A 12,491-nucleotide genomic window follows, 5' to 3' on the forward strand; every position below is an offset into this window, starting at 1 on the left:
TTTATTTTCTCTTTCTTTTTCAGTTTAGGCACTGGAATAATACAACTAGCTGGAGAGATACATAGTCTAACTGGAGGATCCGAGAAGCAGCAAACCCGGTCGTTACTAGATCTGGACTGAACACGAGAGGGTCATCTAATACAAGCTCAGAAGGGGAGGAAGATCAGAACCCGTTTGCTGATTTGAAGGAGGATATTGTTACAGAAGAAGAACCAGACAGGATGGCCGCACTGGTAGATAACGATCCCGAGATCGGATCTCTCAACGCTCACTTGCCTGGAGAACCAGCTCAGGCAGACTCCAGGGCAAGCAAATATAGTTGTAAAGAATAACATACTATCCGTCCTGCCTCAATATTCTAGGAGACCAACCGAGAGCCCATATGAATTCTTACATGACTTCTGCAAGATTTGTGGGATTCAGAAGCGTCCAGCTGGATCAACCGAGGAAGATTACAGGCTTAGGGTGATCCCTTTCGCTTTAAGAACAGAAGCCGATACTTTTCTCATGAGGCTACCACCCAATTCTATCAGAACCTGGGCCGATTTTAGATGTTAGTTCCTGGATGACTTTTTCCCTTCCACGCTGAAGAAGAAAGTCCAACGAGCCCATCAAGATTGCGCTGAAGAAGGAGATCCAACGAGCCCATCAAGATTACGATGAGCCTTTGACATAGTATTGGAATAGATTTAAGGGAATGTTGAACGCCTGCCCAAACAATCACATGGAGGAGGCGAAAATCTTCAACAATTTCTATGAAGGGATGATACCCGAGAGCAAGGATTTGATGAATTCCTCCAGTGGAGGAGATTTCTCGAAACTAAGGATAAGTGAAGCCAAGAGAGTGCTGGAGAGGCTGGTGAATGCTAAGAGAGCATATGATTCTCCCAGAGCCCTGATAATAAGACGAGTGACATCAAACACCACTGTGGAGACAACCGAAGATAGGATGGAAGCTCGGATGGATCGGTTTGAGAAAACCATAGTGTCTGCCTTGGAGAAAAATACACAATCAGCTCCTATGGAGAAGGTGAAGGTTGCATCAAGTCAACAGGAGGCGTATCCTAGTTATGGACCTTCAGGAGAACAAGATTTCCATGCGCAGGCGAATGCAGCTGGGAATTCGAATCAGAACCCAAATTGTAATCCGTGGAAGATCAAAGATGCCCCATGGAGGGATCACCCAAATTTCAGGTGGTCACATTGGAATACAGCTCAGCAACCACCGTTGGCGATCACAACCTCCAGTGGTGAGTTATCAGCAGCCACCAGCTATCAGTTATCCACCACAGTCGGAAGGGCAACCTCATTGGCAGAACCGTACCAAGATGGCCAGAACAATTGGAAAAATAACAGAGGACAAGGGGACTAATCTAATTGGCAAAACTGTAATCAAAACAACCAAGTGGTTTCCTATGTTATATCACACCAGAGAGGATACCAGAATAACAATCAAGGGCCACATGGGAATTTCCACCAAGGACAGGGGTCTTCGTCGAATCATTCGTCGAGAATGAATGCGAGTCAGCCAAATTCCAAATTGCCGAGACATATTGATGTTGTAGTAGGGGATTTGCTTAATTCTCAGCAACACATTCAAGGAAACATGCAAGCCAATAATGACTAGGTGCATAAGATACAAGATGCCCAGCAAGAACAGAACGCGGCTATGGCTATGCTGACTAAACAACGATGCCAGATGGCCACGACGTTGAATGAAATGCGTAGCTATGATGGCAAGATCCCCGCGGCTGTCAAGATGTCGGACTCTGAGGTCGGGGAGAGATTATGACGAACCTTTGGGCAGAACAGAGGATGAAGATGGAGAAGAGAACATTGGGGGTGCCCCCTTGAGGCAAGAGAGCCATTTCCTGAGTTTGCTAACCACAATCTCTCGACCCAGAACTAGAGGAGTTGACTGAGGAAGTTAAGAAACATGAAAGGGATGACTTAGGTGAAGGAACCAGGAATACAGTCAAACGTCTGAAGCCTTACCCATACAGAGGAGAAGCCAAGAGGCAGAAGGAGGATCCGACTGATTTCAGGGAAATTTTTGGCAAGCTTCAGATCAACCTGCCATTTCTACAAGCATTAAAGCTACCCTGTCACGACCGCCCAAATTAGGGGTACTACAAACGAGGCGATCGTGACCACGGGATAACATTAAAGACAACATTCAAGGATAACATTTTATATGAAAACTTAATTAGCTTAAAGGAATAATATTTTAGTTCATTAAAAGTTTAGACAACAAATTTTTAGTTTAAAGAAACTTAATGTTATAAATTTATTATTAATTAGCAACGACTTATGGCAAAGGATTTTTCAAAAGAAGCAGCGGAGAAAATAAATATTAAAATCCAATTAACTTCCAAAAGAAAACATTTGGTTTAGTTCACGAAAAACCATTTCAGAGTAACAGGGTAAACATCAGATTAACGCCTAACACAATCAAACATGCTCAAACACAGTACGAAACAGAATAAAGTCTTGAGGCATAGTTCAAAAATATAGCAGCGGAAATAAGGTTTAAAGAGAGTCAAGGATGACGTCTATGTATGAAGACACAACGCATCCAAAGTTCCTAGGCCAAATCAACATCCACCGCAACATCCCGCTCAACCTGCACATAGGGAAAAACATATGCAGGGCTGAGTACTTGTTGTACTCAATGGGCTCATGCCGAAAACAGTTGATAAAAGTTATGTCATCCATGCCAGTGATCTCGAGTTTTATACGTAGTAAAGAAATATCATCGAGAACACAAAAACGTTTCATAGACTGGCCAGTCAAATAATCTCCCCATTTTCTCAACAATCCATCAATCACAATCATCAATCCACAGTGCGACGAAAGTATGGCCACACTATTCGCCCACGAGACCGGCCGACTAGCAAGGACGGCTCCCGATCTCACCAGTGTACATAGCCTGATAGGGTTTGCGGCCCTACTCAGACCCGAATTCATTTCACAACACAGCTATATAGCCTAACGGAGTAAACTCAGACAAACTAGGCATCAGGCACACAATCTCAATCAAAACAATCCATGGCATGACATAACAAGTTAAACCACCCTTATAACACCAACATCATATTTTCAGAAAATAAAAAGATTTGTAAAGAAAGCCCACCTCGTTGGCTTAATCAATTCAATATCCATATAAGGCAACCCTCGTTCCTTCTGCTCACGTACACACAATAACCCTTGCCAATCATCACAACACAAATCAGTCTTCCATAAATTCACATTACCATGCATGTCCTATCGTTCCTTTTATCATTCCCTTAATTTACCCATCCCAACATTCATCAACCTAAGGAACAACATGCCATAATATTTCTCAACGTGTCACACATAATCACATGACAGGATACCTTCCCAAATCATACATGCATCATATAGTTCATTAAAACTTGGCAACAAGTGATATTTCCACATAACAACAAATCTGGCAGAACTGCGCGGTTTATTTGTAAAAATCACCAAATATCCATCCGATGCCCAATGAGGCTGAAATTTTCACAAAACACAGAAGACACTTCGAATTTCATCTAGTTCAAAATTCACATAAAAATGAGGCCATTAGGTCGGTCAAATAGAAAACGAAACTTTATGGGCGAGAATACAAGTTTCTGGCAGAATTGCGCAGTCGACTTCAAAAATTTATTGAAAATTCATCTTTCGTCAAAAGGGGCTGAAATTTACACAAAACATAGAAAACACCTTAAAGTTTACTCAGTTAAAAATTCGAACCAAAATAAGATCCTTTGGTTAGTCAAATATACGTCGAAATCCACTGTCCGAACACCACAGTTTTCAGGTCTCAAAATTTCGAAATTAGGGTTTCTTCCTCATTCAACCAAACACAATTTTTCATGCTTCCCACACACAAACATGCTTCAAAAGGTTCTCACAATCATGTTCTCATATAACCACACATCATTCACCAATGAATCATTCAAACTTTACACATATTCATTCACAATCGCATATTCACAGTTTTTCTCATACAAACACAAATTCCCACCGATTAATTTTGCGATCTGTGATTCCTACACTCACTATATGCATGAATGAATCAAGAACAAGGTTTCAATGGATAAGATGAGGAAAATATTTAGTTATACCTTCTTGAATCGAAAACCAAATGGTAGAAGCAAAGATTGATGCGATTCGTCGGGAACTCTTGAAAATAAAACTTCAATGGATGCAAGAACAAGGATGGAAGAAATTTTGGAGAGGTTGAAGAGAGGGAGGAGAGGTGAGGCACGAAAATTATGAGGGAGAATGGGGGCTAGGGTTTAGTTTAGGTGATTATATAGTCCTAGGTTTAATCCCATTAATTAATTAATTAATTAATTGTGGAGGAATAAAATAGAGGCCAATAAATATAATCCCACAATTAAAAAGAAGGCAAAATTTCGAAAATTAGGTTAATAAATTCAATAAGGAATTTATTTGGTATTTACTTGAAGAGAAATAGATTCACAATTTAGGAAATAAGTCAAAGAATATTCCATAAACAAGGGAACAAAATAAATTAAATCTCCAAGTAGGAAATAATGAGGGAAGGGGCGAAAATCTTGATGGTGTGCACAAGGAAATTATTTAAATCCTCAATTAAATAGAATATGATTTAAATTTGGTAATTTCTTTATAGGGAAAGACTCTCATAAAATAGGCAGTAATAAAATAGATTTCCCCCAAGGAAATTAAGCTAAAAAAGTGTGGGATGGAGACACAATAGAAGGAAAATATTCACATCCCCAATTAATTTGGCTTAGGTATTAATTTGGTATTGAAAAAAAGGGAATTCCAAAAAATAGGAAATAAATATATTCTCCTCTACAAATAGGGGGGCCGAAAATTGGCTTAATTAGCCACAAGGAAATAATGCAACTCTTAATTTAATTGGGGTGAGGGAATAAAATGTGGCAAGATTTAATTGGATTTAAAATAAATGAAGGAATCAACAAGGTACCAATTTTATCAAAGAAACTAATTCATCCTCTTAATTCAAGTAGAGGATTTCCGAAACTCACAAAAATAATAGGTTAGAGTTCGAGTTTCATGTAGCACAATTTAGGGATAGTTTGATTTGGATTTAATTTGGATGAATATCCCAAAACAATTAATTAAATCCAAGAAAATTTTCAATAATTGGAGGGGCCGACAATAGCCACTTTATTTGGCTAGAACAAGATGCATGGTCTTTATTTAAATTGATTCCCCACATTAAATATAATTAGCACTTCATTCCAATTTCCCCATGACGATTTATTCCACATAATCAAACTCAATCACGTAGCAACAATTTAAATTTCATAAATGAAATTTCCAATCGACATATCTTAAATAAATGTCACAAAATTTGGGATGTTACATACCCCCATTCAGCTAGTTTATCATGGATTTCATAGCTGGGAAGGCTAAGGCCGATGGGAAGATAATGATTGGAGAAAGTGTGTCAGCTGTAATCCAGAAAAGGATGCTTCCCTCTAAGAGGACTGATCCTGGGATGTTTACTCTACCCATCATTATTGGGGATGTTAAAATTGAGCATGCTATGTGTGAATTAGGGGCTTCTATTAATGTGCTACCTCTCTCGGTTTACAAGAGATTGACTGGAGTCAGCCTTGTAGATACAAAGGTGGTTATCCAACTTGCAAATAAATCATGCATTAGTCCTGAAGGAGTGCTGGAAAATGTGATTGTGAGGGTGCATGATTTCCTATACCCCGCAGATTTTCACGTAGTCCGTATGGATGAGTCTGAAGCTGGTGAGGCCAGTGGAGTATTGTTGGGGAGGCCATTCCTGCGAACAGCCAAAACTATAATTGAAGTGAATGACGGGACAATCTGCTTGGATTAACATATTGAAAATCCTTTGGATATTGAAAATCTACATTCCTTGGATGTGATCTACCCATTAGCCCAAGAATTTCTTGAGACTGAGCTGATACAGGAGTAGCTTGCAGCTCCTGAAATGAATGGCTCAATTGAAGAAGAGGTTTCTGGATGGTGTGAGACACTTTTGACACAGAATATGACCGATGAAGAGATCAACGATGCAATCATGGGATTCTGCCGGAAACCAATTCCAACTGGATCAACTGGTTTTGCTCAACTGAGCAGTTTGGAAAAGGTGCCCGATTTTGGGGAGCTTGCAGCGAAGAATATGGAAAAAAACCCATTGCCCCAAGAAGCGGTCACACCTAAGAAGGAGTTGAAGACATTACCCTCAGGATTAAAGTATGCCTACCTTGGGGACGAGGAAACCTTTCTGGTCATCATCAACAGCCAGTTGACAGAGAAACAAGAGGAAGAGTTATTGGAAGTACTGAGGAGAAACCAAAAGGCTATTAGATGGACTCTGTCAAACTTAGTCGGGATCAGTCCTGACCTCTGCATGCATCATATACACCTCGAAGATGGTGCGAAAGCTCACAGAGAACAACAACAGAAACTGAACCCCAACATGCGAGAAGAGGTTTTGAAAGAAGTGATAAAGCTACTAGTATTGGGGATTATTTACTCTGTCCCTAACAGCAAATGGGTCAGCCCAGTACACATGGTACCTAAGAAGTCTAGAATCCAAGTGGTTGAGAATGGTAAGAATGAGCTGGTGCCCACGAGGTTGGTGACAAGGTGGAGGATGTGTATTGATTACCAAATATTGAATGATGCTAAAAGGAAAGATCATTTCCCACTCCCCTTCATTTACTAGATGCTCGAGAGATTAGCTGGTAAGCAGTATTTTTGCTTTCTAGATGGCTATAGTGGGTATTTTCAAATTTATGTGGACCGCGAGGATCAGGAAAAAATGATTTTCACATGCCTATTCGGGACGTATGCATATAGAAGGATGCCCTTTGGTCTATGCAATGCACTAGGGACATTCCAAAGGTGTATGATAAGTATCTTCTCCAACTTACTGGAAGACTGCATTGAGATTTTCATGGACGATTTCACAGTCTATGGGAATCCTTTTGAGTCATGCCTGGGTAATCTGGATCGAGTGTTGAAAAGATGTTAAGAGAAGAATTTGGTGCTAAATTTCGAGAAATGCCATTTCATGGTACCTGAAGGAATTACTGTAGGTCATATGGTGTCAGAGAAGGGAATTCAAGTTGATAAGGAAAAAGTGGAGGTGATCAACAAACTGTCGTTTCCTACAAATCAGAAGGAGATACGGGCTTTCCTTGGACATGCTGGTTTTTACAGGAGGTTCATTAGTGACTTTGCAAAAATTGCTCAACCATTAACCCATCTGCACAAAAGTGATGTGGAGTTTGTTTTTGATGAACCATGTCAGAAGGCATTCCAATTCTTGAAGGATAGCCTTGTCTCAGCCCCAATCATTAGAGCTCCCGATTGGAATCACCCTTTTGGGTGATGTGTGATGTTAGTGACTTTGCAGTGGGAGCAGTCTGATAAGGCCTATTTCATGCATCAGTTTAGGGGTAAAATGTATGCTACTTGATCAGTTTATCGATCAAAGCAATTGTTAATTGTGTAGGAATGCCGCTTGACCAAGGCAACAAGGCCAAGCTGATCAAGTTGGTACAAAAGGCGAAAAACGCCAAAAATCGGGTGAAATGATAAAGGGGGTGATCAAGCAGTTAGGCGTGGACCACTGCATTCTAGAAGAAGGACACGTGAGGCTAAAGAGCTGGATGGTGATCATCATTCTGTTATCAATGACGACGTTCTAGAAGGGAACACGTGCAGAAATGCAAGACGCAAGGACGAAGCTGAGTCATCATTCTGTTATTGAGGAGCGACGTCATTCTAGAAGGAGGGCACGTATCAATCGATGAGACGCTCGATCACAGCGCGAGCGAATATCCTCTTCCAAGATCGTTATCCAGCTGGAGGTCATTGCGGCGAACTTATAAATAGAGGATGTGCCACCATAATGAAGAATCTTCATTTTAGCATCTCATTTTCAGTTTCTTATTTTATTTTCCTTTTTTCGTTCTAGTTTAGTTCTGAGTTTAGTTTCCAGTTTCGAAGGTAGCGTAGTAAACGAAATAGTTAGAGAGAGAGCGACCGAACGGAACGCGACATAATACTCAATATTTGTTCGGTGCCGTCCCAAGTTTTCAACTGAGAACTCCTCGGCTTTACTCGCTTTCTTATTTTCTGAAGTTGATAGCTTAGTTTAATTCCGTAGTTAAAGAATCGATCTTTTTGTATTCCGCATGTTCACCGCACTGTTCTGAGCTATAAAAGTCGAAGTTGTTTTGTTTTCGTCATCTTGTTTACTATTCCAGTTCAGTTTTGCTTTTTAGTCTTCGATTAATTGTCCGAATCTTTACTATGTTGAATGGCAAAGTGTTTGTGTTTTTCGTAGCATGCCTAGGTAGTTAAGATCTTATCTCCGCCTGTCGCTTACTTGATCCATTAAATTGTGTCAGCATGTTGGGCAGCTTGATCAAGTAGATAGTTTACATTTTTCCTAGCGTAAATCCAGTAGCTTAGAAACTCCCAAACTAAAGCGTGGCAGCAGCCGAACCCTGATCACTACTCACACACTCGATACACCGGTTTCTCTGTGGGATCGACCCCGTTCTTGCAGCTTTACTGATAAAGTTGTGTGAGTTTGGGAGTTACAAATTACATTGGTGGTGAGCGAGAGTGAGAACGCCTTGATTAAGTGGCAACCGCATTTGCTAAATGATCCATCCGGTTGGTTATCTTCTATATAACTTGATCAAATGCGAAACAATTTCACTACCAACAAAAATGCGCCATTACCGGGGAAGCATGGTGTTATTTTATGTTTGTGTGTAGTGCGTAGGTGTAAATAGTTTTATTTTTCTTTCTTTTCTCATTTGTTTTTCTTTCTGTTCATGAGAAGGTACCAACGCGGTGGACACTGGAATCATCCTCATATATACAAAGACACTAACGCTCATTGGAGAGTCCAGGAAGCCGGTGGTGTTACCACGCGAGACAGAGCCGCACTAGCAGCAACAGCAACCACTGATCAACTAACCAACGAAGAAGAAGGAGAACAGAACACGCCACCCCAACAACCACCACTTGAACAAGCAAAAGCAGAGATGGCCCTCGCCAACAATGACTCAGGTATTGGCTCTCTGCACGCTCATGATGAAAAGGAGCCACCCATGCCATCGCCATCACTCCTGGGATGCGGACCATCGCGATCAAATTAGGAGTGCTGGCCGTTTTATCCAATTTCTATGGCCTTTCGAAGGAGTGTCCTTACGCCTTTCTGGAGAAATTCTGCAGATACTGTGATATTCAGCCCGTACCGGCTGGATCCACGTCCGAAGATTATAGGCTGAAGGCTATTCCCTTCATCTTGAAGGGCGATACGGGGGTCTGGCTGTCAAGGTTGCCAGAAGGATCGATCAGGACCTGGGATTTCTGAATGATATTTTTAGGTCGCTTCTTCCCAGTGTCGAAGACGAGTACCCTTAAGTGGGATATTACTAAAGGGGTTGGCAGCGGAAGCGTGTATAAGATCCGATCACATAAATTTGATCTATTTAGCATATTATTTAGACAAATTATATTCGCGTAATTATCACATGTATCATGCTCATAACTTGAATTAAAACATGCTTTAGCATATAAAATCCCTAAAACATGCTCACTACGGAATTAGCCAATTTACCTCGTTGATTCAATCAAGAATCGATGATAGCTTGCTCCGTCTCCACGTGAAGATCTTCAGTACTCGACCTCTGATCTTCTGACTGGTGTCTCGGACTGTATACTGATATTTGTGTGGGCAAATCTCACCAGAATACTAGGACTCGAATAATGAAGACATAACTCAGCTTACGGAGGGCGCAATTTTTTGAATTCTCTCTCTTTCTCTAGAGGGGGACGAAAATTGTAGCTATAATAATTATGTTTTTTGTCTCCTTTATTCTCCTATTTATAAAGTCACATATTGGGCCTAGTCAGGGATCTAAGGAAGAATTTGGACATGGCCTCACCCAATTAGCTTTTTACTAATTAAATTGAACCCACAATTTAATATAAGATTATATTGGAATATTACAAGCAGCCACTACAGAAGTAATATTGCACTGCCTTTCCACATCCAAAATTACAAGTATTCCGGGTTTCCTTTTATTTGTTTAATTCATTTCCCGCGCTTAAGATAGAAACATTCATTAATTAATTAATGTCTACTATGGACTTAATTAATTAACATATTTTATTCTCCAAGAGTGGACTTAGCAAGAAACTCTTATTTATTATTCATAGAGTAATTAAACTCAAACTAGCAAGGTTCCGAATAATAAAACCTCGTTTCAAGCTCCTCTTGTGGATGTTATCAAACGAGACTCTCCTCGCGCACGATTCAACATAATAGCAATCCTAGCACCGCTAGACAATGATCACCACTACCCAATATACCTGGATCGTTGGGTGACGAAAAATCCGCACCTTTGGTAAGTCAAAGTAGTAGATACTCAATATCGTATGCTCAATGCTAATGTACATTGATTAAGAAATTAATTATCAAGACCTCGTCTTTCAGTAGATAGCATACAGGCTCATCTTGCTGTTAGATCCATTCAGTGCTATACCACACCAACGTCATCATATTTCAATAAGGCTTAGAAATAATCGGACTGACATTGCAACCTTTCACGATAGGTAGTCTAGGTCTATCTGGGTTGTGAAATTCTTATTTTTTATTTGTTCATAACTGACCGCGTACCTTAAATTGAGCGCAGCCCACAACCGGTCTACTATAACAAAGACTTAGACTTATGTTATGTTCGCTTATACATTTAAATATGCAATAAACAACCATTAAATGTATAACATAACAACATTATGATAAAAATAATCTGTTGCATTCATTGGAAAATAATTATTAGAGTTTTACAGTATTCAATCACTCGAAAGGTGATTTCTAGTATACAAACCCTAACAATCTCCCACTTATACTCAAAACAGCTTTCGAGTATACAAAATAGTGTGCACACGTCAAATTTCTCCCACTTATACTGAAAGCGAGTTGAGGTCTTGAATGAGTCGAACTCTCATCCCTTCAACGGGCCCTCAAACGGTTTTACCGCCAATGCCTTTGTAAAAGGATCTGCCAGGTTGTTCTCAGACGCAATCTTGACCACTTGTATGTCTCCTTTCTGCACTATATCCCTTATGATATGATACTTCCACTCTATGTGTTTGCTCGCTTTGTGAGCTCTTGGTTCCTTCGAATTTGCCACAGCACCAGAATTGTCACAATAAACCGTGATGCACTTGGGCAGATTCGCAACCACACCTAAATCCATAAGGAAGTCCTTGAACCATACTGCCTCTTTTGCAGCCTCCGAAGCAGACACATACTCGGCTTCCTTGGTCGAGTCCGTGATGCATTTCTGCTTCACACTCTTCCAAATTACGGCTCCGCCTCCTAGGGTGAACACATATCCTGAAGTAGATTTTCTCGAGTCCTGATCAACTTGAAAGTCTGAGTCAGAATATCCCAAAGGATAGAGCTCGACTGTATTGTAAACTAGAGCATAGTCCTTAGTCCGTTTAAGGTATTTGAGTATGTTCTTTACGGCAGTCCAATGTCCTTGGCCAGGATTCGACTGATATCTTGCCACCATGCCAACAACAAAGTAAATATCAGGCCTCGTACAAAGCATAGCATACATGAGACTTCCAACTGCCGAAGTATATGGAATTCTTCTCATTGCTTGTATCTCAGACGGCGTTTTGGGGCACATCTCTTGAGATAGATGGATGTCATGTCTAAAAGGTAAGAAACCTTTCTTGGCGTCCTGCATGCTAAAGCGACTAAGTACTGTTTCGATGTAAGGTTCTTGAGATAAGCACAACATCTTCTTTTCTCGATTCCTAAGAACCTTGATCCCGAGGATGTGTCCCGCGTCTCCCATATCATTCATCTCGAACTAGTTTGACAACCATGTTCGTACTGATGACAACATCTTTTTATTGTTTCCAATTAGAAGAATGTCATCTACATATAAAACTAAGAACACTACATTCCCCTTTTCAACCTTCTTGTACATACAACTTTCACTTGCGCATTTTTCAAATCCAAACTTGCGAACAGTTTGATTGAAACACTGGTTCCATGATCTAGATGCTTGCTTAAGGCCATAAATGGCCTTCTTAAGCTTCCAAACCATGTGTTCCTTGCCCTTTATGGCATAACCTTCGGGTTGTCCATGTAGATGGTCTCCTCAAGACTGTCATTTAGAAACGCAGTCTTAACGTTCATCTGCCATACATCCCAATCCATATAAGCTGCTATAGACAATAGTATCCGGATCGATTTGAGCATGGCCACTGGGGAGAAAGTCTCGTCGTAATCGACACCTTCCTTTTGGGTATACCCCTTAGCCACTAGTCTTGCCTTGAAGACTTAACTCGTCCATCGGGTCCACATTTACGTTTATATATCCACTTGCTCCCAATGGCAGTACAACCTTCGGATATACGTCTTTGTCTATCATAGA

The sequence above is a fragment of the Salvia splendens genome, chromosome 7 (assembly GCF_004379255.2).
Source record: "Salvia splendens isolate huo1 chromosome 7, SspV2, whole genome shotgun sequence".
Lineage (NCBI taxonomy): Eukaryota > Viridiplantae > Streptophyta > Magnoliopsida > Lamiales > Lamiaceae > Salvia > Salvia splendens.